Consider the following 26,649-nt stretch of genomic DNA (forward strand, 5'->3'; position numbering starts at 1 on the left):
TATATTATCAGCTTTCCTCATGGTCAATTAATTCTAAGCTGTCCATTGGTATTTATAAGTGAGAAATCAAGCCATTTTTGAAAGTACTCTGTTGGGTGGGAGTTAGACTGGGTATGGAAGAGGTTAGAGGGTGTTTTGTGGATTATTAGACTGCTGTTTATATTGACCAATAAGTGCATCCGTCTTTTTACTCTGGACTACCAAATCATTAGACAGGGCTCTCTAGAGGGACAGAACTAGTAGGAGATATGTGTATATATATATACATATATATGCTGTTTTATATCTTTATGAAAGGGAGTTTATTAAAAAGAATTGACGCACAGGATCACCAAGGTAAAGCCCCACAATAGGCTGTCTGCAAGTTCTGCAAGTTAAGAAGCAAGGAAGCCAGTGGTGGATTAGTTTGAGTTCCAAAACCTCAAAAGTAGGGAAGCCGACAGTGCAGCCTTCAGTCTGTAGCTGAAGGCCCAAGAGCCCCTGGCAAACCACTGAGTAAGTCCAAGAGTCCAAAAGCTGAAGAACTTGGAGTCTGATGTTCAAGGGCAGGAAACATCTAGCCCATTAGAAAGATCAAGGCCGGAAGACTCACCAAGTCTGCTCTTCCATCGTCTCCTGCCTGCTTTATTCTAGTTTTGTTGGCAGCTTACTGGATGATGCCTACCCAGGTTGAGGATGAGTCTGCTTTTCCCAGTCCACTGACTCAAATGTTAATCTCCTTTGGCAACACCCTCACAGAAACACCCGGGAATAATACTTTGCATTCTTTAAGCCAATCAAATTGACCCTCAATATTAACCATCACAGATAATATGTAGAAAGTTCTTCAGTGCTTCTCAGTTTCTTCAATAGTTGGCAAAGGAGAAATAGCTGCTGATTACTGATATTTTTGGAACAAGGTATAGGGAACTGTTGCCTCCTCATCTCTTCTTCTGGTAGAGTATGCCGTTAGTGCTGATTATCTCCCACTTTCCTTAGAGTGAATGGGCTTGCTTATCCTGAGAGGTCTCTAACTCCCATTTGCTAAATTAATAAATTTTATGTGAATACATTATTCCCCCAGTTCCTTGAAATCTTATGTTGAGGTGGTCACTTTTATCTTTCCTCCTTGTCTTAATGGATGAATGTATTTGTTTGTTTATTTGTTTTAATTCTCTGCTATGCCTTTCCTGGGGTTAAGAATGGGAGGGGAGATTGACTTTTGTGCTTAATCTGTCTGATTTCATTAGAATTCATATTATGTTCTTAATAAATAATAACATAATTTTCATAGGTTTATTTAACTCAAATGTTATTATCAATGATGGCAATATGTTTCCATAGGTTTGATAGGCAGAAGAAATAATTTCGAGTTTCTCAAAAATAAATATCTACAGTACCAGTGATCAATCAGTTCTCCCTCCTTTATGGCCGTAATTTTAGGATCATTTTATAACTTATTGACATCTTTACCACAGGAAGAGACAAAGATTCACATCTGTCCATTTTAATACATGCTAAGAAGTTTTAGTAAGAGGTTTAATACAGGAGAGATTGGGAATTATTGGCTAAAATGATGCTTTGGGATTATCTGCAGATTTCATTACTCATGTTATTTCTGTCCTCCTATTACCATAGGTAATTGACTAGAGCTGAAGTGGGAGTATAGACTGAAATACAGTTGCAGCTCATCTGGGTTTCATTAAAACTATATCCCTGTTGAGCTACAACTGGACTTTGCAACAATTTATGTCTAGGAGTGCTACCCACAGTCACTGGGAATTTGCCTGAGGTCTGAGACAGTTGCTCTGAAAACTGTCCCACTCCCTCTTCCTTAGTGGAAATGTAACCAACAGTTAGCCAGAACTTATAATAACAAAGGTAAAGAAATAATTATAGAGCAATAGGATATTAACAAAATTGAGACTTGTAGATCATTGCACAAAGATCTATGTAGATTAGTTATTTTGACTGGTATTCTGGAACAATTTATTTTCATCTATACTACAAGAGTTGAAAAGTAGACCCTCAAAGTTTTAGGGAATTTTATCTCATTTTATTGTAAATATGTGTTTGTAAGTGCCCTTAAGCTTTCTTCGTTAGGACAATTCTGTTTGGTTTCTAAAATTGTGAAGTCAAAAAAATTAAGATCAAATTATGGAATTATTTTTCAATCAGAAGATCAGAGAAGTTCAGATAAAATTACTGAACTGTCTATATTTTAAGTACTGCTTTACCAAGTGTGATTAAAAACTCAGCTGGGCATGGTGGCTCACACCTGTAATCCCAGTACTTTGGGAGGCCGAGGCTGGCAGATCACCTGAGGTCAGGAGTTCGAGACCAGCCTGACTAACATAGTGAAACTCCGTCTCTACTAAAAATACAAAGTTAGCCAGGCATGGTGGCGCATGCCTGTAATCCCAGCTACTCAGTAGGCTGAGGCAGGAGAATCGCTTAAACCTGGGAGGCGGAGGTTGCAGTGAGCTGAGATCGTGCCATTGTACTCCAGCCTGGGCAACAAGATCGAAACTCCATCCCAAAAATAAAAATAAAAATAAATCTCAGAAAAGAATATCAAAGTGTTTTTAGAAAGCCATCTTACTGAATACTATGACAAAATTGACATAATTTGAAGTGGTTTTCAACTTTTAAATATTTCATCAATGTGTGACATTTTGATTGGAATTTTGCCATAAAAACTTTTTTTTATAAAATACTAATGACATTTAAAAAGATTGTTCCCTTAACATCTTGTAGAATTTGCTATTCACAATATGAAATTTCCCTTGGATATTGGTTTAAAAGCTATCACAAAGAGTATGGAGGTACAAAGATGAGTAAAATAAAAGCATATGCAATCATAAAAATGTTTCAAGACATCTAGATTCTAGTTGTTTATACCATTAGAAAAAAATCAATTGCAGTTTTACAATAAATATAAATAACATCCCAAATTTCTTTTTTAAATGGTAAAGAAGCCCCTCTAAAGCAACACTACTCTAACTTGCTACATAGACTTGCCACTCTGCTACAGTTTCATTCAAGAAAGCAATGAGACCTGATGGAATGAGGAATTTAAATTTTTATTACTGGATAATATGTAAAACAAACATCCTTCCACCTCTTACCATGAATCTCATGTAATTTCTAAACTAGTAGATAAGTGTGTTGCTCAAATTTATGATTACAAAGAGGGTACACATGTGAAGTGGCAATTTTGATAGAATTACATCATATGATTGGTCTGTCAAAATGCCTAATTTTAATCTCATCCTCTAATCTAGCTAACGCTGTACAAACCTTCATATCTTAGCTAAATGGCACCACCACAAAAAAAAATACGTTCATATTTTATAGTAATCCCAGCTACTCGGGTAGCTGAAGTGGGAGTATACTTGTTTCTTAAGACAGGTCTTCTATATACTACATTTTTCTCTTAAATCAAGAATTTTAATTCTCTATGTACTGTTTTATCTCTTGTAGTTGCTCAATTAGTAACTTGATTGTGTCATTAAATAAGCTTGCATCTAAATATGATGTATTTTGCTGAATCATTTTCATGATTTCTTGCTGCTTCTAACACAATATGAGTAGTGTATTATTAAAGTGGCTTTGAATTGTGGATGTATAGATATAACTTGAGTTACCAAATCCAGACGTGGTAATATGTTATCAAAAGCTTTTACAATCATTACCCTCAATATATTGGTTTATTTATTTTCAGAATCATAATGAAAGTATTTTATTATAACTGAGAGTAAAGTGCCACCAAGAAGAGGTACAAAATGTAGTTGAAAAAAAAAATCATTTTTTAAACTTTGGCTTGAATATTAGAGGGCATAGTTACAAATTTGTTAACTTATTAGTTGCTTCTTTTTTAAACCAAAGACAACAAAATTAGACTTGGAATAGATTTTATAGGTTGTTCTGCATAATTTATTTAAGTATAAGGACGAAAGAATTGAGAAAATAAAGGCAGGCTGCTTTGTCCCAAATCACACAGTCGATAGAAAGTCTAGTTATGGAAACCTAATTTTGAGACCTACGAAGACAGTTTTCTGACTGCAGACATGTGGATTTCATTTCAGATATTTTCCAAATTTAAAAATGTATTCTTTTGAAAAATTTTGCCCCAAGCAAAAGATAAATTGCAACATTCGCATTTTGTGAATGATGGAAATCTTTACCTCTACAGCCTGGTTGGCTTAATGCAAGGATATCCAAAAAAAAAAAAATGAATCTAATGTCACTCATTTAACAACAAAATGATACTGTCAGCATTTTGATTAATGTCTATTTTGAACCAAGAGACCATTGTCTTACAGAAATATTCTAGACCAATTGCTAGTCTAGACTACAAAGTTGGACAGAGGTACCTTCTAAATCAAATCCTTTTATATCCCACAGGCTGAGATCATGCACATCTGAGATGTGTTAGTTGAAATTCCACACAGTCTTCAATTGCCAAGTTTGGATGGAATGAACATAATACTAAAAGTAAGGAAACTAAGAAAAATTAACCTTAAAAACTTTTTGCTATATAAAGGTTCTACAGAGAGCAGCAGGAAAGAAGGGCCCCCAGCATTCTCCACTCACAGATTTAAACCTGAAGCTGACCTATTGTTACCTCCAGGGAGGAATTGGGAAGAAGGTTAGGAAAAAGATTTCAAGATTGAGCAACCAATTACAATTAACTCAGAAGTATTTTCTGAACAACTTCCTGTGGGGTGACACATATGTATGAGATGTGATTCCTTCACTCACAGCTTGATCAAAGTATCTGACAGTTTGATTGAAGAAATATTCTCACCATTTTACCAGTTCAACCTTTATTTTCTGAACATTTAGAGGATTACAAATATTATTATAAATTATTGGAGTAAAAGAGGAGTAAAAATATATGTCCTACAATCAAAATATGCCATCATGAGAGCAATATTGTAAAATTTTCAATGAAATATGTTAAGTGCTAAAATGGCAGAGTGCCCACTTCTCAGTCTTCATTTAGCCTTCATGTAACTCCCATGAGAATATAGGAATTTAATTTATTTTATTATGGTGATAAATATGGACAAATAACCTAATATAAAACTGGGCAAATTATATAAATAAGGGATTATCGCAAACCAGGCTAAAATATGCAGCAAACATGTGAAAGGTTCTAAAGCTTACTTATAGGAAACTGCCAACTACAGCAGTAATGAGATGCTGTTTTCCTTCCTTCAGGTCAGTGAAAATTAAAAGTGGGGAAGCCAATCAGTTTTTCCTATGGTGCCAGGAAGTAGGGACGCTCATGGCTTGTAAAAATCCAAAATTGCTATTAATTCATGAAAAGGAATATCTACTAAGATAAACATGTATAATCTTAATAAAATAATAACTAACTAGCAAGACAAATAAACAAGGAGAGAAGTAAAAAACCCTCCAAAAATATACAAAATATTCATCATTGGGGAAAAGTTAAGTATGTGATTTTGATCCATATTATTGAATATTTTACCTTGATTAAAAGTGTTTGTCAGATCCATACATTTGACTGGAGGCTTTCTTTTGACACGTTTTGTGAAAAAGCCATTTTTGCTAAACAGTGTTTTTATTGTGACACTGAAATAGTGTTTTTTAAACAAATAACAAACTCATTGTGTGTGATATATAAGTATACATCTTTTCATCTATGTGAAGAAGGATATGGAAAAGGCTGTTGTTAACCTTGGAAACCTGTAGCATAAGAAATGAAGTTCATATAAGGATTGTTGTTAATTTTTCCCCTTACACAGATTCTTATATTTTGGCTAATTTAGGTAAACCTATTAAGATTTTGCTTGAAAATATTAATTGTGACAAAAACATAAAGAAATGCTGTAAAATAATGAGAGGAATGAACTTGAAATATTTTTGTATTACTAGTGTTTATAATTTATGGAACTGTGACTTCTCCCCATCCACTTGTATAGATAGTTAAGAATTTAATGTTGTTTTTAAAATTAAGATTTTTAACAAAATATATAATTGTTATATTTTTGCATCTGAAAATTAATTTGATACCATTTCCCACGTCTGTTAGTAGGTAGGTTGGAGTAGATAATATTGTCTTGCTTTACAAATGACTTGCCCTAGTCTACATGCCAAATACAAAAAAAAATTATTGATTCATGTTCAGAAAGAAACTCTGACATAGTTATATCAATCAAAAGGCAAATATGAGAAAGCAATTCCAACTCCATTGAGAAGCTATTCTTTCAGCAAAACAAAGTGTTGGTAACTGGCTCTGAATAGGTAATTATGTCAGTCTATGGCATACAGTACAGATAAAACAGCTAGGCTGATGTGTCACAGCAATGGTTGGTACAGATCTTTGAATTTTAATTATGTTCAAGTTAGAAACATTTTTTAAAATGTGCTTTAGGTATAGACATAGAAATAATTATTTTTCTTCCTTATCCATCACCCTGCAAAAATTAAGTTTTTATAGCTAGTGCTTCATCCAATGAATTTGTAAACAGAAATTCTACAATTTTGCTAGAATTGTTTTTAAACTTCTACTTCTATATAATGTAATGCAATAAACATGTAAATTAATTTCTTATACATACATTAATATATTGACCATTTAGGCCTCATCTACATGGTCAACATGAAAAACTTTCAGAGAGTAGGGCAATATGTTTTTCACAACATAAATAACCTATAAAATATATGTTAAAATATTGATTTAAAATATGTCCTAAGGCCTTTGAAATGTAAAATGAAATATAATTTCTAATAGAAATGCAAGTCAGCATCACTTTATTACATTCCTTCTTTACACATTCTTGAAACTATCAAGTTTTGTGGACCACAGTGTCACTAATGTTACTCTCTGTGGTAAAGTTTGTTGGGAAGAGTTTAGGAATAGGTTTTGGCCAATCCCAATTTGTGCATTTTCTACCTCCTACAGATTTTTACATAGTACTGGCTTCAATTAACTTAAGTATTGAGGATTGCTTCTATTTTCAGAATAAAGGCTCTTCTCTTACATGTTTTGAGTTTTATCTACTCAGGTGATTAAACTAGACCCAGAGTTTACACCAAGAAATGGTTGCATAATGTGGTAATAGTTTTTTTTTTAGTCAAGTATTCAATATCACTCAATTCTGAATAAAGTATTTTTAATAAATACATGAAATTAATAATAATGCTTAGCAGAAATTTTTAAACTAAATCTTAATAAAACCATGTACCATAGTAAGTAGACATTCTACCTTCTCATTTTCCTTACAAATAAGCGCTGACAATTAGGCAGCATTTAACATTTAGCATGCTTATCTTCACAGCTGCAGTGGCATTGAAGGTGATTAAGAATGGCAAGAAGAGTTTTCTTTTGTAAAGATTTGAAAATAGAGGAAAATAATGATTTATTCTCCCTTGCTTGTTGAGTGGTTAGAGGTAGATAAGCGGATTTGTAGTGAGGTCATCAGTCACAATTGGTTGGTAATTTGAAAATGGATTAGCTTAGAAGTAGCAATTTCTGCTCCATGGGTTTCAGTGAAAAAGTCTGCCTAATTCTGTAAGAGACCTCGTAAACTGGCAGAGATCAATGCCTACCTAATGTGCCATTATGCACTGGGCACACTTCAATGATTACAGCACAGCTGTGGCTGGGTTTTGCTTGATATTTCTTTGGCACTTGCACCACAGGTGCTCCACATGACTATTTTACCCAAAGGAATAAACTCTTTAGAGAATTAAAATGGAGGAGCGGTTTTGCTTTCTAAGAAGCTTTTCACTTTTGAACTGAGGAATGGCCAGTGTCAGATGTCAGTAATGTTAGCCTAGTAATAAAGACTAAACAACTTATGGGGAGAAAATCATCTTCTATTATGTTTCTGAATGGCCCTTTCTTATTTTAAAAATGTTAGGGGATAATACTACCTGCCTTTGTAACTTGAAAGAACATGGTAATGCAAATTTCCACATGGAAATGTTCAATGTTTTATGAAATACATTATTTTTTAATGGAAGAGACAGCATTACATAATTTTTTACATTTTTCTGATAGGTCATGAAAATTAATTGGCAATGGAGAAGGAAAAGGAATTCAGTAAAATAAATTTAAAATAAAAATTGAATGTAAGATACACCACTGATAATCCTTAGGCTTATGATCCCAAGATTTCTGTACTGGCTATGTGCAAATATTATATGTTGGAATAATGGGTAAAATATATTAAGAACAGATAAGTAATTTGAAATGCAAATCTATATCATGCAAATAATAAATTCTGTTTTACGCTTTACACAAAGAAATACTAAGTAATATTGCTTAAAACATTATTTATCTAAAAATTTATTATCTAAAATTTTTATCTTATAGTTCATTAAGTATAATACGATAAATAATGAGATGCTACAAACAACATTCCAAGGTAATATAACACACAGAAAGGAGTTTATTGAGAATAGTTTTTGATTGATTCCTTGGTACCAGCAGGAACAATATGTGGTATACAATCTAACTCTTTACAGTCCAGTTTTTAATGGAATATCAACATAGGTTTACAGTTAATCAGCAATCTTATCAGAAATGTTAGCTCTCATTTAGGTACCTGACCTTTTCAAAGTAAAAGAAATACAATACGATGATTAGACAAATAATGCTTTAAGATTTTAGGGGCAAAGAAAAGGGTTTTCTGTTCCAAATTATTTCTCGATCTGCTCATGTAAAATCTTTTCAAGAGGGTACAGTCATCTAATCCACAGTTAAATGTTCATCTCTGAATGAAGTGGTCCAGTAGAGGTAACATTTACTTGAAGTTTAGTACATGAAACAACAGTAGCAATAGACCCATGTAATACTTCCATAAAAGTATGTTCAGATTTCAAATGAATAGTTAATTTTTAAAAGGGCTTACTTCAGATGAGAACTCCTATTCTGGTGAGAGGACTTACCATGCCATGGGAGTTGTGGGGGTTGCTGTAGGAATTTGGGAAAGGAGACAACTTGAAGGCTGTCACGTGAAAGGAAGGTGAAGCTTTAGCTGTGTGAATCCCCTGGCTAGTACTCAGAAGATTATGGCTCCTTAGACACAGTTAAGATAAATAGGAAAAAAAAAAACTTTTAAATGTGTAAAATCTAAAAATGGAAAGAGTATAACATGGAAAGCAATACAAAAGGTAACCCTTTTTCAAGGGTATTTAAGATCAAAGAAGAGGTCCTCGGATTCTAGATGAGCCAAGGACACAGTTTTTTTGTTTGGTTGGTTTGGTTTGGTTTTTGGTTGTAAAAACAGCTTTATTGATGTATAATTTACATACCATAAAATTCACCAATTTTAATTATACAATGCCATGTACATTTACAAGGTGGTGTAATTATCATCACAATCTAATAATGGAATTTTTTTCGTCTTCCCTAAAAGAAACCACCAGCTGTTACACCCCATTCTCTCCCACTTCTAACCCTAAGCAAGCACTAATCAAATTCTTGCCTGTATCGATTTGCCTATCAACATAACAATGAAATTATATAATTTATGTTCTTTTGTGACTTTTCACTTAGCATGTTTTCAAAGTTCATTCAATTTTAGCATGTATCGTTACTTCACTCCTCTTTATTGCCAAATAATATCCCTTTGAATGGATATGCCACAATTTATACACCATTTATCAATCAATGGCCATTTAGATTTTTTCTTCTTTTTGGTTATTGTGAGTAGTACTATGAATATTCATGTATAAGTTTTTACATGGACATGTTTTCATTTGTCATTGGTACATATCTACAAGTGGAATTGCTAGATCACATGGTAACACTATGTATAACTTTTTGAGGAACAGCCACACTGTTTTCCACAGCAGCTAAAATCATTTTACATTCTCACCAGCAACATGCGTGGGTTCCAAGTTCTCAATATCCTTGCTAACATTTGTCATTATATATTTTTTATTATTGCCATCCTAGTTTTTGTGAAGTAGTGTCTCATTGTGGTTTTAATTGCATTTATTTTGTGTTTGTGCATCTATCTTTATTTTTAATTTTTTATTGATAATAATTGTACATATTTATGGGGTATAGTATGGTATTTTTATACTTGTATATAGTGTGCAGTGATCAAATGAAGATAATTGGCATATTCATTACCTCAAACAGTTATCATTTATGTTGGGAACAGTCAAAATCCTCTTTCCTAGCTATTTTGAAATATACAGTAAATTATTGTTAACTGTGGTCACCGTGCTGTACTATAGAACACAGGAACCTATTGCTCCTATCTAATTGTAGTTTTGTACCCATTAATGAACCACGCCCTATCCTGTCCTCCCACCTACCCTTTCCAGTTTGGCAATCACTATTCTACTCTCTACTTCTATGAGATCACCTCTTTTAGCTCCCACATATGAGTGAAAATGTAGTATTTGTCATTCTGTGCCTGGCTTACTTCACTTAACATAATGTCCTCCAGGCTCATCCAAGTTACTGCAAATGAAAAGATTACTTTTTTTTTTAACAGCGAATAGTACTTCACTGGATGTATATATACCACATTTTCTTTATCCATTAATTTATGGAAGGACACATAGGTTTTTCCATTTCTTGGCTATTGCAAATAGTGCTCCAATAAACACGGGAGGAGTGTGTAAGCTCTTTAGCTTACTGATTTCCTTTCTTTTGGATATATACCCAGTAGTGGGATTGCTGTACTATACAGTTTTTTAGTGGAACCTCATACTCTTTTCTAAAATGGCTGTATTAATTCACATTCCTACCAAACAATATATAAGCCAAGTTCAGAGAACACATAGACAGGCATGTTTTTTTTGTTTGTTTTGTTTTGTTTGTTTGTTTGTTTTGATGGAGTCTTGCTCTGTTGCCCAGGCTAGAGTGTAGTGGTACAATCTCAGATCACTGCAAACTCCACCTCCCGGGTTCAAGCAGTTCTCCTTCCTCAGCCTCCCGAGTAGCTGGGACTACAGGCGTGCACCTCCAGGTCTGGCTAATTTCTGTGTTTTTAGTAGAGACGGGATTTCGCCATGTTGGCCAGGCTGGTCTTGAACTCCTGACCTCAAGTGATCCATCCGCCTTGGCCCCCCCAAATGATCTTTGAACTTCTGTGACCTCATTGTGTTCATTTATAAAATGCATTGAATAGATTAAATATCTTATGTTCTGACTATTTTAAAATGATGTAAATTACTTTATGGGTGCCACTTATTTGTGTAATTGGGTAGCATAAATTTAATTCATTTAAACATTCAATATTTTTTAGAAAAATTTACTTTAAATTTGTTTAAAGATTAGCTGGGCATGGTAGGCCACACCTGTAGCCCCAGCTACTAGGGAAGCTGACATAGAAAGATCTTCTGAGCCCAGGAGTTCAAATCCAGCCTTGGCAATATAATGAGACACTGCCTCAAAAAATATAAAATAAAAAAGAAAGATTACGTATATAAACATTTTAAGATTCGTTAAATTTTTAAGCAATAAATATGGAAGTATCTATTTCCTGAAGCATGGGAAAATCAGACTTCACATTTTATTTACATGTGGTGCAGTGATGATTCTCGGAGAGATACTGGAATATAAAAGGAAAATTTCTCTTTTGTTACCATTTTTCTAAACCCAGCATTGAAACCTGTTATTATTATTTTTGTATATTTTTATGAGTTTAAAAATTAACTAGTCAAATATTCCTTCTCATTGTCTTATAAGAACTTTCTAATGCAAACCACAAAAGTACATGCTGAGTTTTCAGATACTATGGCAAATCAGTTGCAAACAAACAACATTTGAGTGCTTGGCATGGCTGGTCTACACAATGGTACACTGAACAGAATACTGGTGGTGCTAATTTCACTTCATATACATTTTCCTCCAAGTAATACACATAATCATAAATCTGAAAAAGTAGTTTTATCCACTTTTCAAGGTAAAGGAATATGTAGATAGGGAAAAAAATTAAACAAATTGAATGAAGTGATAAGGAAATTTAGTAAAGTGAAAATTTGTATTATTTGAGAAGTAAGATCATCTGTTAGATTGGTGACTGAGATTTACAGTTTGTCACAATCCATTCTTCCAATTAGAAAGACTTCTGAAATATATGCTCTTTTGGAATTACTGAAAAACAGAAATACTTTACATTCAAAGCAAATGGAATATACTAAAAATTTTTTTAATTGCCTTAAGAGTAAGGAAAAATTAACAAAAAAAATGGGAGTGATGTTTTTTGGTAAGCTGAAGAATGTGTTAATTACCTTGATTGTGGTAATTATTTTATAATTACATTGTACATCTTCATCTTTTGTTTGTCAATTATACCTCAATAAAGCTGGAAAAATTCATATTGAAACAATCAAAATGCTATGATTCTAGGCTTCAGATGATTTGGAATGAAAAATTAAGAGAATGTGACAAGTTTAGTTAATAATAAACTAAGGTAATGCAAACTTTATTTTTTACTTTCATCAAGAGATAAAAATCGCCTGACTATGATATGAAGCAGAACCTAGTATGGTCCTTGGTATGTAGCTGGAGTTAGTCATTCTTAAAAATTGAATTATTTAATTAATGTGAGTATGTAGTGAGTCAAACACATAAAGGAATTCCTTGTTCTGTGTGCATGTTATAAAAAATAAATATAGATTTTAAACATTACATATTATTCTATGCAACACAAATTATTTATTTTAAATATTAAATGTAGATTATTGGTGATATAAATTACATCAAATATTTAGATCCTTGGAAATACATGATTATGGCATTTTTAAATAATGCAAATATAGTTCCTTGCAATTAAAAAGTTGAAACATACAAAACCTCGCTAAGGTCCTAAAACAATATAACATATTCTTGAAGAATAAGAGCTCTGAATCAGGGTGTGGATGGAAAGGGATTTTTTTTTGGTGGGGAAAGTGAACTACCTTTGAATTCAGCTGCCTTGTCTTCTATTTCTCTGAACTTTTACTCATATTCTGAGCCCTATATCTTTAAAGAGCCATTCTGAGGATGAATCAGATAAAGTATTAACATAATTTTTGTCAAAAAATAATTAGCTATCATTACCTAATAAAATATGAATCCATCAAACTAAAGGTAATAAATCAGGGAGCTTTAAATACTATTTTCTTTTCTAGAGACTCATATTTATATTCATTGTTTATCAAAGTCTACTATTTTAGATACAACATTTTCAGCAATTCTTGAAATAATTTTTAGAGGATGGCATCATATTTCACAATGAAATTCTATGCCCACTCCTTCCTTTATCTATATTGCTCTCGATCTGTTCTACATTCTTTCACTTTCTGCCACTGAATTCAATGTGAACTCAATATGTGAATGAAAGAATTTAGTTTGGATGAATATCAAATCAAAGTCATTGCAGATACATTGAGGTGCCTCGTATCTATTTAATTTTTCTTCCCTTAGATTAAAAAGTCCACTAATAAGTATTTTTTAAAGTTGAGATAGAAAGAGAAGGTGAATTTTAAAATTTTTTAACAAAATTGAACCTGTCAAGACTTCAGTGGAATTTTAATCCTTACGGTTTATACATTGAATTTGAGGGCTATGTTTTTGTTACCAAAGGAAAAGAAATATTTCTTATTTCTTTCTTCTTGTTCTTTTTTTTTTTTTTTTTTTTTTTGGAGATGGGGTCTGATTCTGTTACGCAGGCTCTACAGTGCAGTTGCACAATCATGGCTCACTGCAGCCTGGACATCCCCAACTCAGGTGATCTTCCCGCCTCAGCCTCCCCAGTAGCTGGGTTACAGGTCCACACCACCATGCCCACTAATGTTTGTGTTTTTTCTAGAGACTAGGTTTCACTATGTTGCCCAGGCTGGTCTCCTGAGCTCAAGTGATCGGCCCACTTAGGTCTTCCAAAGTGCTGGGATTAGAGGCATGAGCCACCAAGCCTTGCCAACTATTTCTTGATATTCAACTTCCCTTATGAGAACCAAAGGTAAAACAAACAAAACATTAAATGAAACTCTGAGAAAATTTAAAAGTAATAAAGATTTCTTATGTTTGAATTTATATTAGTCACAATTGTTGGCATCACCAGCCTTTACGTTGTAATATTTAGTTGAAAAAGAAATATAATAAGTTTTCTATTAAATAAATAGGGATTTATTAATTCCTACTGCCATAACTGCATGTTTTAAAAATTAAATTTCGCATGGATGCTTGCATGTATATGTGCACATATTTTTTTTCTTATATACTTTTGTTATGCCTGTATTGCTTTCATTTCCTGGAAAAACCTTTGGTAGAGCATAAAGTCAAAAATTCTTTATATTTGCCTTTTGTTTAATGTCTTCCTACAGGTTTTCAGGCACCTGCTATATTGTCTTCTGTTTTTAAACAGTAAGGGAAGTAGACTTATTACAGAGAGAAGTTTGATTTTCTTTTCTGAAGCCACCTGGGAACTGTAGATAAACAATATAAGTAAAATGGGAGAAAAATGTTTGAGACCACCACCACCACCACAACACAAATAATAAAATAAAATAAAGCTTTGGTTACATTGTCAAAAAAAATAAAAGAGTACAAGAGAAGTGGAGAATGTGCACTGCCAAACACACATTGAGACCTGCTGTTTTCCCTGTTGGTGTCCACATGGCTTTGATTTTCATCTAATTGCAAGAAAACACAAACATTGGCAAAGGCTTTACTCGATGTTTGGTGACCCCACTGTGTTAAACAGAACTTGAATTTGTGTGCCTAAAGCAAACCTCTGTATGATGTGTGTGTTTGGCTTTTATTCCCAGAAATTTAATAGGTCCATCAATCAAAAAAAGGAACATAATCTAGAAAATTGGGGAAGAGATTTGACAGTGAGTTGAAAAAATAAGCACATTCTCCTCCTTCATGACCCCTGTCATCAATACCTTTGAAAAGAAAAATCATTCAGTTCATAAGACACAATTCCTAACTGGAATTCAGTATGCTATTTAAAGTGCTCAATACTCTTTACAGAAAGGGACACTGAAACTGAAGGTCAACTTTTCTTTTCATTTTGATGAGTTCTAGGAGACGAAGCATTTTACCATTCTACATTTGGCCATCTCCCTAGCCTTGTCTGATCTCACCCCAAAATTCGGGGAGGAGATTCTGATGAACTTATATGGTAATACTGTTAACTAGGCCAGATTTAGGGCTGTGTTTCCTATTTTGTCTTTGTTTCGGTATTTCAAAGTCAACTTTGAAGATTGTTCCTGAATCATAGTGATTGAACAAAAATAATATGATACTTAGAAAATGATAATCGAATCCTTTGACTGTCAGGAGAATTAGATTGAACATTCCTTTAGTAGGCAGTCACTTTGCTGTTTTTACAAACTAGTGTCAGCCGAAAGTTTGAAGCAAAGACCTGCTCAGAGACAGATACACATAGCATTTACTTTAAAAGAGAATGTAAATGCTCAAATTTCCTTTAAATATAAAATTAAATATAAATTAGTCATCTGATTTCCTTGTATCATACAACTATCTAAATTTAAAAACAAATCTAAAAGGTCATTTTCAGACATGTTGTTAATAACCATAACAGCTTCATTCAAATCTTTTGTATGTGACTTAGCATTTATTCCCTCCCCAATCTAGCATTGTCAACAATTCTGGAACCAACACATCCAAAGCACGTAAATCTTAAATAATTGATTGTCCAGTATGCACGAAAAAAATTTAAGGAATAAATTTAATTTTTTTATTCTTAAAAAATGCAAGGTATATTTGCACAATGAAAGAAAGTGGCACTTTTTAAATTCTGACAATCTTTGTAACTGGAATTTAAGAAGTTATGTTTCCATATGCAAAATTAAACTAAGACCAGTGAATCAGTGGCATATATAGCATTTACTTTTAAACTAATAAATTCCAAGTCTCTTATTATTTTATTTATTATTAGTTTAACAACACTTTTACTATGTGAATTATGTGGAAAAAAACCCGGCATATATATCTAATAAGCAGCTAGTTTGATACTTTGTTTCTATTATGTCATTTTTGTTAATAGCCTCTTTTTTTTCTGCCACATGCAATCGGTTGCCAACTTCTATACATTCTTCCATAAAATATATCTATTTCTGTAATTCCATTTTCATTGATAACGCATTTTTTTTGGTCCTCTTTATGTTTCACTTAGTAAATTAGAGCACTGGAAAAGAATCAAATATTATTTTGAGTGTTTTTCTCAGATTTTAAGCCTAATGATGTATAACATTAACAGTAATAGTTGAACAGAAACATTGAGGAGAAAAATGAGTGTAGGTTTGATGACATTTGACTTGATACATTACTTTAGAAGTTCCGACCCATAGTTTAACACATGCATGTATTGATGTATCTGCTTTCCATGCATTCTGGAAATGGTTAGTATGTATTCATTGGTATACTGCTTCTAGAATGGTATGATGTTGGGTGTGCTGAGATTTAAGTGTTCTAGTAAGTTTGGAAGCCAAGCTTCCTCTTACTGTTCATAACCTTTAAACTCCCCACCCACCACACACACACACACACACACACACACACAATTCTTAAAGATTAACAACTTATATTAACCTGTTAAAATGCTTATTTTTCTGTAAATAAAATTTAGATAATTTTTTTCATTACTTCAAAAAAAAATGTTTTTTTTTAAGATGGAGTCTCACTCTATTGCCCAGGCTAGAGTGCAGCGGTGTGATCTCTGCTCACTGCAACCTCCACCTTCCAGGTTCAAGCGATTCTCCTGCCTCAGCCTCCCAGGTAGCTGGGATTACAGGTGCCCGCCACCACACCTGGCTAATTTTTATGTAGAGATGGGGTTTCACCATGTTGGCCAGGCTGGTTTCAAACTCCTGCCCTAAAGTCATCCACCCGCCTTGGCCTCCCAAAGTGCTGGGATTACAGGCATAAGCCACTGCGCCTGGCCCCAAAATTTATTTTATCATGGAAGTTTTTGTTTAGTTTTGGTGGAGTTTTCTTGGGGAAAGTGTGACAGAGCACAGCTGTTAATAGATACTATATAGAAATGAAAATATTTTTTCTTTAGAAATCACTGGCTTAACGTTATCTAATGACTTCGAGAAGGCTGTTAGAATGAGAGAAGCTTACAAACTTCACAAATTAGAAGATGTTTTAGGATAGGAAAGACAATTATGTTTGTTAATAAATGGGGGAAACAGTAAAGATAAAAACATTTTAATAAATTATGATGTTGCTAAAAAATATGAGGATGCTTAGAATACATACTAATTTAATTGCTAACATAAAAAATGGGTTTCTTTACAAAGCTTTTGGAGGTTAGCTGTTCTGGAAGTTGAATAAATAATTGGCAAGGTCAAGGAGAATGAAATTATTTTATAACAGCCACAAAAGGAAGTGCAACAAGGAGTCAACTAGGAAACTAGGAATATTTTTTTGTTTAACTGTAAACCAGCTTTGAGGATCCAGCAGTGACTAAAAATCATGAATTTACTGTGGAGCTAATTAATAGTTGTGGATTTATTCCAAAAAGGATGATGCTGTGACATATGCACAGATGGTGGAATTTCTATATACATCATCTTTGTCAGTGCAAGGTTGGTGCAGTTAAGGGCTCAGGTGATTCTGAATATTATGGAAAATAGCATTTAAAATGGACGATCAAGAAATTCCATTTCAGCATGGCTTCTGGGTAGCAGACAAACAGCAATTTCTCTGTTCTTTTAAATACCCATGAAGATACAGAAGAAAAAGAAAACATCTCAACACTATCAAAACGCATTTTAATAATGACGAACATTTGTTGAATTCTAGCTATGCCAACCAAGTATTGCCATAAATATTGACTCAGTTTCTCTTTTCAAATATTTTATGGCTATCCATATTTTCCCCCATTTTATAGCTGAAGACATTGAGATAGGGAAGCTGAGTAAAACACTCAAGATTGCACAGCTAATGAGCAACAGAGATGGGATTTGAACCTACTGAATGTAGCTACAGAGTCTGTTCTTTTGAATACCACACTATACTGTCTAATATCAAAATCTATAAGAAATTGATAATGATTTCAAGTTGGAATAAACTGAGAAAAATACAGTTTTAATGAAAGAAACCCAGGCTATCATTAACTAAACTGTTTATCCCTTTTTTTGTGGAAAGTAGACAGGGTCATCCCTATCTAATCCTATCCAAGTATAATCCCTGGGTGATGTTCACATGATTGTCAACACACTAACTCCACATGTTGATTACCTTCCACCCAGTTTCCATGTAAATCCTTGAATCTACCATGGGTCATGTAGGCAGTATCCCCAGGCTGCTGTTTCTTGTCTTCAAGTGGTTATCATAAGGCTGGCCTTTCTTTCAGCACCACAGACCTCCTCTGTGGATAATCTCTATTCTGCTCCCAACATCCTCATTCCAACCCTCATTATGATAGTAACTGAGAAGTAAGGAGGCAGAATCTTCCATCAGAAATGGGTTATCCTAGAGATCAACCTTCACTCACAACTAAAAAAAAATACTAATGGTTTTAAAACTGCTTTTCAAAATTCAAGAGCAATGGCTGGCAAATCTAAATGTGGCATCCAGTTTCTAACATAGCAGTGAATTCAAAATCAAATTATACATAACCCATATAACAAAAGTAAAGGAGATGGCAAGAAGCCATGGCATTAAAGAAAAGGACAAAGATGTATATCGTTTATAATAGCAAGTGGGAACATTCCCTATTAAAAGATTCATTCTGTCATTTAGGGCAAAAAATAAATAAAACTAAATTCAATGATATACTATGTGAAAGAGCAAATGCTTAAAATTTGCTATTGTGAAAAATACCAATGCAATTTTTATATTATTATTTCTATACAGCCTATTTCTTTATTTATTTATTTTTGACACCGAGTCTCACTTTGTCACCCAGGCTGGAGTGCAGTGGCGATCTCGGCTCACTGCAACCTCCGCCTCCCAGGTTCAAGGAATTCTTCTGCCTCAGCCTCCCCAGTACCTAGGATTACAGGCGTGCACCACTATGCTCAGCTAATTTTTGTATTTTTAGTAGAGGTGGGGTTTCACCATGTTGACCAGGCTGGTCTCGAACTCCTGAACTTAGGTGACATGCCCACCTCTACCTCCCAAACAGCTGGGATTTCAGGCATGAGCTACCATGCCCGGCCACTATACAGACATTTTAAAGAATAAAGAGATGTAACGGAACAAAGGATTACTCGCATATTGATACGTAACTCACAATATGAGCATGGTGTAACTTTAATTCTGAAATAAATTGCTGTGGTACAGTGGTCTTTTACAACAAGCTTCCTGCCATCACAGATCTTATAGTTTAGCTTAGGAGACACTGTGATTGGTGCTAATAAAGGTATATAAAGCATGCTGTGGACATATAGAAAGAGTAACATCTAAATCGACTGAGAGGCCGAACTACGACTGAAATAACTTTTATTCAAAATAAGAGACTGGGTGCGGTGTCTCACATCTGTAATCCCAGGACTTTGGGAGGCCAGGGTGGAGGATTGCTTGAGCCCAGGAGTTTGAGACAAGCCAAGGCAACATATGAAACCTCCTCTCTCCAAAAAAATACAAAAATCAGCCAGGCATGGTGGCATGTGCCTTTGGTCCCAGATACTCAGAAAGCTGAGGTGGGTGGATCACATAAGCCCTGGAGTTCGAAGCTGCAGTGAGATGTGGTCACACCACTGCACTCTAGCCTGAGCGATAAGTGAGAACCTATGTCAAAAATAAATAAATAAGTAAAAATACAAATATATGAATATGTCATTACTTGTCAAGAGACAAAAAAGAAAAATGTAACAATGGAGACCATGGATCCAGCCAATATCACACATTCCTAGTGAGTACACTGGCTTCCACTATTAGGTATTTGACTAACTTCAAGAAGTTTTCACATATAGTCTATTATTTCATATTAGAAAACCTTTTGTTGGCTTTATTTATGTCTTCTTATGAAAATTAATTTTATTTGGAAAGCATTCAAACTTACTGAAAAATTGCAGTAGTAAAACGAACTCCCACATAACCTTTGCCCCAAATTCAATTTTGCCCATTGTCCCAGGCAATTACTCCAGCTGAATCCAATCCAGGATGGTCACTTGAAATCAGTAGCCATGTCTCTCTCCTGTCCTTCAATAAGAGCATTTCCTTAGTCTTTCCTTAACTTCTACAATTTTGACATTTTTTTTTAAGATTATAGGGTATTGATTTTGTAGAATGTTCCTCAATGTGGAATTTTCCAGTATTTCTCCAAGGTTGTATCTACTTTATGCATTTTGGGTAGGAAAGTACAAGAGTGATGCTATGTCCTTCTTATTGCATCCTATTTGTTAGTATATAATATTGATGTGTTCCATTTTTGGTGATATTAGATTATCTTAATCAAGTTATCTTAAGTGACCAAGTAACCTGGTCACTGCCAGGTTCCTCCACTAGAAAGTTACGTTTCTTTTTTCCTTTGCAATCTGTAAGTACTTTGAAGAAAGATACTTTGAAACTAAATATATATCCCATTCTTAATCACATTTTATCCATTTATTTTATAAACAGTTGATAATTTTGCCTAATTATTACTATGATGATTGTTAAATTGTTATTTTCACATTTATTTTAATGCATTTATTAGTTGGCATTCTAAGTAAAAGATTCACCTTCTCATTCATTCGTTTATATCAGTGTGAACTAACGAACACCTATTTTACTTACAGTATTATAATACTATTATCATCTCAGATTTGATCAGTGGAAGTCCCTTAAGCTAGATCCTTAATCATTTTGACATGTGATATGGTTTGGATATGTGTCCTACCCAAATCTCATGTTGAAATGTAATCCCCAATGATGATGGTGAAGTTTGGTGTGAGGTGATTGCATACTGGGGATGGATTTCTCATGAATGGTTTGGCACCATCCCTTTGATGTTGTGCTCATGATAGCAAGTAAGTTTTCATAAGATCTGATTGTTTAAAAGTGAGGCACCTCCCCAACATTCTCATTTTATCCTGTTTTCACCATGTGCTCTGCCTGCCCTTCCTTTGCTCTCCACCATGATTGTAAGTTTCCTGAGACCTCCCCAGAAGCTGAGCAGATATCTCTATGCTTCTTGTACAGCCTGAAGAACAATGAGCCAATTAAACATCTTTTCTTTATAAATTACCCACATCAGACATTTCTTTATAGCAATAAGAACGTTATAATACAGAAAATTGGTACCAAGGAATGGGGCGTTGCTTTAAAGATACCTGAAAATGTGAATGCAGCTTTGGAATTGGTAACAAGCAGAAGTTGAAAGAGGGTAGAGGGCTCAGAAGAAGACAGGGAAGAGAAGGGAAAGTTTGGAACTTCTAACAGACTCATTAAATTGTTGTAACCCAGATGCTGATAGTGATATGAAGAGTGAAGTCTAGGCTGAGGAGGTCTCAGGCAGAAAAGAGAAACTTTTTGAGAGCTGGAGCAAAGGTCACATTTGTTATGCTTCAGCAAAAAACTTGGCTATATTGTACCCCTGCCCTAGGGATCTGTGAAACTTTGAACTTGAGACTGATTATTTAGGATATCTGTTGGAAGAAATTTCTAAGGAACAAAGCATTTAGGATGTCACTTGGCTGCTCCTAACAACCAATACTCATATGCAGGAGGAAATAAATGACTTTAAGTTGAAACTTATATTTATAAAAGAAGCAGAGTATAAAAATTTGAAGAATTTGCAGCCTGGCCATGTGGCAGAGAAAGAAAAAGCTTTTAGGCGAGAGGAATTCATGCAGGCTGTGTAGCTACCACTTGCTAGAGCAGTTTGCATAACAAAAAGAAGCCAAGTACTAATATCCAAGACAATGGGAAAAAGGCCTCCAAGGCATTTCAGAGACCTGTGAAGCAGCCAGTCCCATCAGAGGTCTTGAAGCCTAGAAGGAAAGAATGCTTTTGTGAGCCAGGCCTAGGTCCCCATTGCTCTGCTGCAGCCTCAAGACACTGCTTCTCCTTTACCTTCCACCATAATTGTAAGTTTCCTGAGGCCTCCCCTGAAGCAGATGTCTGCGTTATGCTTCCTGGACAGCCTGTAGAACCATGAGCCAATTAAACATCTTCTCTTTATAAATTGCCCTATCTGAGGTATTTCTTCATGGCAATGCAAGAATGGACTAACACAACATCATTCTTTGAGTATTTCATTACTATCTATCTGGCACAACACAATATTTCAGGTTCTTCTCAGTCACAGCCCATTTTTTAAGAAGCACTGATTTCTTTCAGTTGAAAGTATGTAGCAACCAAAATTTCAGTAGTAGATGTGCTCATTATTTTGTGAATTTTGCTATTCACGGGCCCTTCAGGTGGACAGAACTAGTAAGTATATGTATTCACACACACACCCACACAACTTTACGTCTCTATCTATATCTATCATTATATCTATATCTATATATTAAACCATGATTTCATACCAATACTCCCAATTTTAACCTGCTATCACTCATGCATGCCTAATAATGTTTGCAACTGGAGAGAAAAAGAAAGGAGGGAAGGAAAAGATTAAAAGGCCTTTGTTATTGCTGATTTTCAAAAAAGACTTCATCATCATCTTCAAAGACTCATACAACTGTAGACATGAGAGGGATGCCATTTTGTCCAATCTTATCTTACATGTAAAATAATTGATATAGAGGGAAATGAAACTACTTGGCAAAGCAGCACATTTAGGTACACGTAAAGCCATAAATTTGACTTGGAACTCATAAGTGGCCTAATGCTTTACCCACAAAACATTATTTTACATTTAGTTAATAAAAAGGAAATAAAATGACTAAGTCTGAACTATTTAAGTTTCGTATTTATTGAGGGACTGCCATGATCTAGGAACAATTTCATAAATTGAATCTTTCAATCTTTTCAGCAAAATATGTAGCAGGAATTAAAAATACATTTTGTTAATGAGATCAGTATTCAGAAAGACTAAATGAAATGCTTAAAGTATAATAAGAGCACTAGGCAGGCATAGACCAAATTGTGTTGAATTGATTTTAAACCAGCTGAGCTTGATAGTATATTACTATATAAAATATTTGTAATAACAAAAGAAGGGCTGGAATGAACCATGTCAAATGGAAATCAAATTAAAACAATCAGTGCTTTTTGAAATTAAATTGTTTTAAAATTGTACCATCTTATTTGTGAAATAATCCATTCAAAAAGTGGTTTATTAAGTACCTACTGTGTGCTGGAAATTGTACTAGAATGAAAGATATAATTAAATCATGCCATCAAAGACTTATTTAACAACCTATTTGAAGAAAAACATATGCTATATATATCAATTATAAGGCAATGTTTTTTATGAAACAGACAAAACACTATAGAAGTACAGATTAAGGAGCCAGTGAGTGACTTCAAGAAAAAGAGACAGTAAGGGTTAAAAGGAATTTTTCCTTTTATGAAATGAGAAGAATTAGAGCTCGTATGTTCAGTGAGACTTGGTTCATGTTCATCTTTTTTCAGTGTTACGCCCCAGTGCATACAGTACCTACTAGTTTTGCCTGGTTCAGTGTAGGCACTCAATAAATATTTATTGAACAAACAAAAGAATTAACGAATAGATGTTGGGTGAATCAAGTAACATATAGCTGGAACTTAGGGCATGGGACAGAGAGTGGAAAAAGGCAAGTCTGAGAAGATCAATTGAGGCACATAGTGAGTTATTTCACTACCACTTTACATGACCAGGACAATATTTTGTAGTTTTAAGCAGCAACATCTGATAAAAATATAATATGAGCCATGTAAATAATTTTAAATTTCTAGGAGTCATATTTAAATTAATGTATCTATATGCTACACTAAATATTTATATATCATAAAAATAAAATTATTTCAACATGTAATCAAAAATTACAATTATTAATGAAATATTTTACATTCCTTTTTTGCCCTACCTAAGTTTTTGAAATTTGGTATGCATTTTACATTTACAGTAATTCTCAACTAGAAACATTTCAAATGTTCAGTAGGCACATGTGGCTAATGATTATTATATTAAAGAGCACAGGGCTAGGATTCTTGGTACTCAAAATGTGATCCCTAGACCAGCAACCCCTGAGAACTTTCTAGGAATGCAGAATCCTGGCTGCACCCTAGATCAACAAAATTAGATCTGTATTTTCTCAAGTTCTCCAGGTGACTATATGTACATATCAGAGAAGCACAGGTTCAGGTGACTCAGCTGTAATGTCAGGTGTGTGCATCCCAGGTGGTATACAATATAAATGCTATTGATCTTCAAGAAGATTGGATTAGAACAATAAAGTATATTAATTTTGTCTTAAAAGTACAAAGTGAATTAGAGTTTACAAATATTTGATATTGTATTGACATTGATGCTTTTATTTGGTCCAAATATCAGATTGTCTCATGTCATTAATATCTGGTAGCCGGAGGTAAGACTTAAAGTTCCACAAAAGTGAGAGAGTATATATCATCTCTTATCTATGTCTGGAAAGTGGATGTATGGATGTCATTATTATATTTCCTAGCATTGATTAAACTAACTCTCACAAAATGGAGGCTATAAAATATTTTTGCAAATACATAAGAAAACAAATGCAGAGATAACCCTTTCAATCCTTACAGAAAGTCATTCTCAGTCTGAATTATATGTAAAAAATAATAATAGTATGATCAGACTTATTAAGTGGCAGAGTGAAACTTGTAGTAAAATTATCAAAATATCTGCTGGAAATGTAGATTAACACCCCTATAGTTCATGGTGGACTTAGCTCCAAGTAAGGATCATACCTACAGATATAATCTAATGATAATATAAAGCCATTATAATTAGTAAAATATTTTTAATATTTTAAATTTAATCTGTGCTAGGCATTTTTATGTCCGGGTTTGCCTAGGGAGTTCCAATTGCTTTGAGTTGTCTCAATATAAGTATTAAAACACCTCCTTTTGCTTTCAAAAGAAGGCCAGCCTTGTTTGGAAAATAAATCTTTTGATCACCCTGCTTATCACATGCACAAAAAATGTATCTTTTGGGTATTTTATAATACATATAATTTATAAGTACAGTAGAGTACATTTACATAATTTTAGAATGAATGAACATGCATTCTAGTAGAGAACTATTTATTTATTTTCTGTTATTTTGAAAATCACACAATGAAGACTTTACTTCTGAGAAGCTGGAATGTTTCCCAGTTTCACCCTTAGCCCATGCTTAATTGTTCCGGGCAACCCCTTTCAGCTTGGGAATGTGTTCCCTCTCAGACTGATGCAAAGTGACAGTCTAAGCAGGGCTGTGTACTTTTCTCTACTCTCTTTCTTCTCTCTACTCCCTTAATTGTGGGAAGAGGGAGAAATAATTGTTAGGAATTTCAGGGGCCTTTCCTGCGTGGTGGATTGTTTACTGACCAAAGGAAAGGCAGAAGAACAGGAGGCAGCAAGTCAAGTTAGAGTGGCCTGTGAGACCATAGAGGCCCCTTTGCAAACTACAAAGTGGATCATCCACTTTCGGTTCACCTGGGAAGTTACATGTATGCTGGAAATAGAAATTTTATCTTTAAGCAGAAACAGCAAAAGATAAATTTTAAATGGTTAAAAATGGGCCAAACTCTAAATAAATGGATTCTTTTTTTTTTTTTTTTTTTTTTTGAGACGGAGTCTTTCTCTGTCCCCCAGGCTGGAGTGCGGTGGCGCGATCTCGGCTCACCGCAACCTCCACCTCCTGGATTCACGCCATTCTCCTGCCTCAGCCTCCCGAGTAGCTGGGACCACAGGCGCCCACCAACATGCTCGGCTAATTTTTTTGTATTTTTTAGTAGAGACGGGGTTTCACCGTGTTAGCCAGGATGGTCTCGATCTCCTGACCTCGTGATCCACCCGCCTCGGCCTCCCAAAGTGCTGGGATTACAGGCTTGAGCCACCGCGCCCGGCCAATAAATGGATTCTTATGTAATTTCTGAAAATATTTTGAAACTCCAAAATTCTATATCAAGAAAATAAAACTTACATAGACGTACTTTTCCATTCCATGTAAATATAATTTTTTATTTAAACTGAAAAGAATAAGATTAACAAATTTTGGAGAATGCACTACAAAATTTGAATGACCCATAATGAGACAGACAAATCATTTGAAGAGGGATGTACTGAATCAGCAATTAAATAACCCTGTAATATGGAAATAAAAGAAACGTAGGATTGTTTGTTATACATGACTCTAATAGTAAAGAAAAAAATAGAGCAGGACACAGAGCCTACAAAAATATAACAAGCATTTGATAAGGAATGTCAAAAGTTTACATTGCATGTATATATATTAAACCACAGAATGTCTAATCACCATGCAATTGCTCCCTCAGCACCCTCAACACTGCCTACAACAGATGTTAGTATTTTTCACATAATGATGGTTTGGGTGGGACAACATTTCTCAAAGTGTGTTCCTTGGAACACTAGCCTTTCTAATATGCTTTGGGGAAAATGTGCCACATTCAAGTAAATGTAGGAAAACGTGTGTGCTCTATTACTGTCCTAAGTAAAATTCACTTTATGCATTCATGCGCTAAAATGTCTTAGATTTCCTGGCAGTAGTTAGTCTAGTTGTTTACCTTTGTTTATTCCATCATTAATTATGCTTCTTAAACTAAAGAACTTTTAGTCTGAATACAATCTATTAATATTCTAGGAGACTA

The 26,649-nt window shown here is 34.2% G+C and overlaps 1 protein-coding gene across 2 annotated transcripts in view; it reads left to right on the forward strand.

The window, feature by feature from the left end:
- The window catches only part of SEMA3A (semaphorin 3A), a 423,701-nt gene that overhangs the window by 77,971 nt on the left and 319,081 nt on the right, over window positions 1–26,649 (forward strand). Inside the window, exon 1 of one of the 2 annotated variants that reach the window (XM_032761201.2) lies at window positions 4,385–4,476. The exons of the other annotated variant lie outside the window; for it this stretch is intronic. The gene's annotated coding sequence lies outside the window, so the exon portion shown is untranslated. Of the gene's footprint in view, window positions 1–4,384; window positions 4,477–26,649 lie in introns of those variants that run through there. 2 annotated transcript variants of the gene reach the window in all.

This window comes from Hylobates moloch, unplaced genomic scaffold (assembly GCF_009828535.3).
Source record: "Hylobates moloch isolate HMO894 unplaced genomic scaffold, HMol_V3 SCAFFOLD_1, whole genome shotgun sequence".
Lineage (NCBI taxonomy): Eukaryota > Metazoa > Chordata > Mammalia > Primates > Hylobatidae > Hylobates > Hylobates moloch.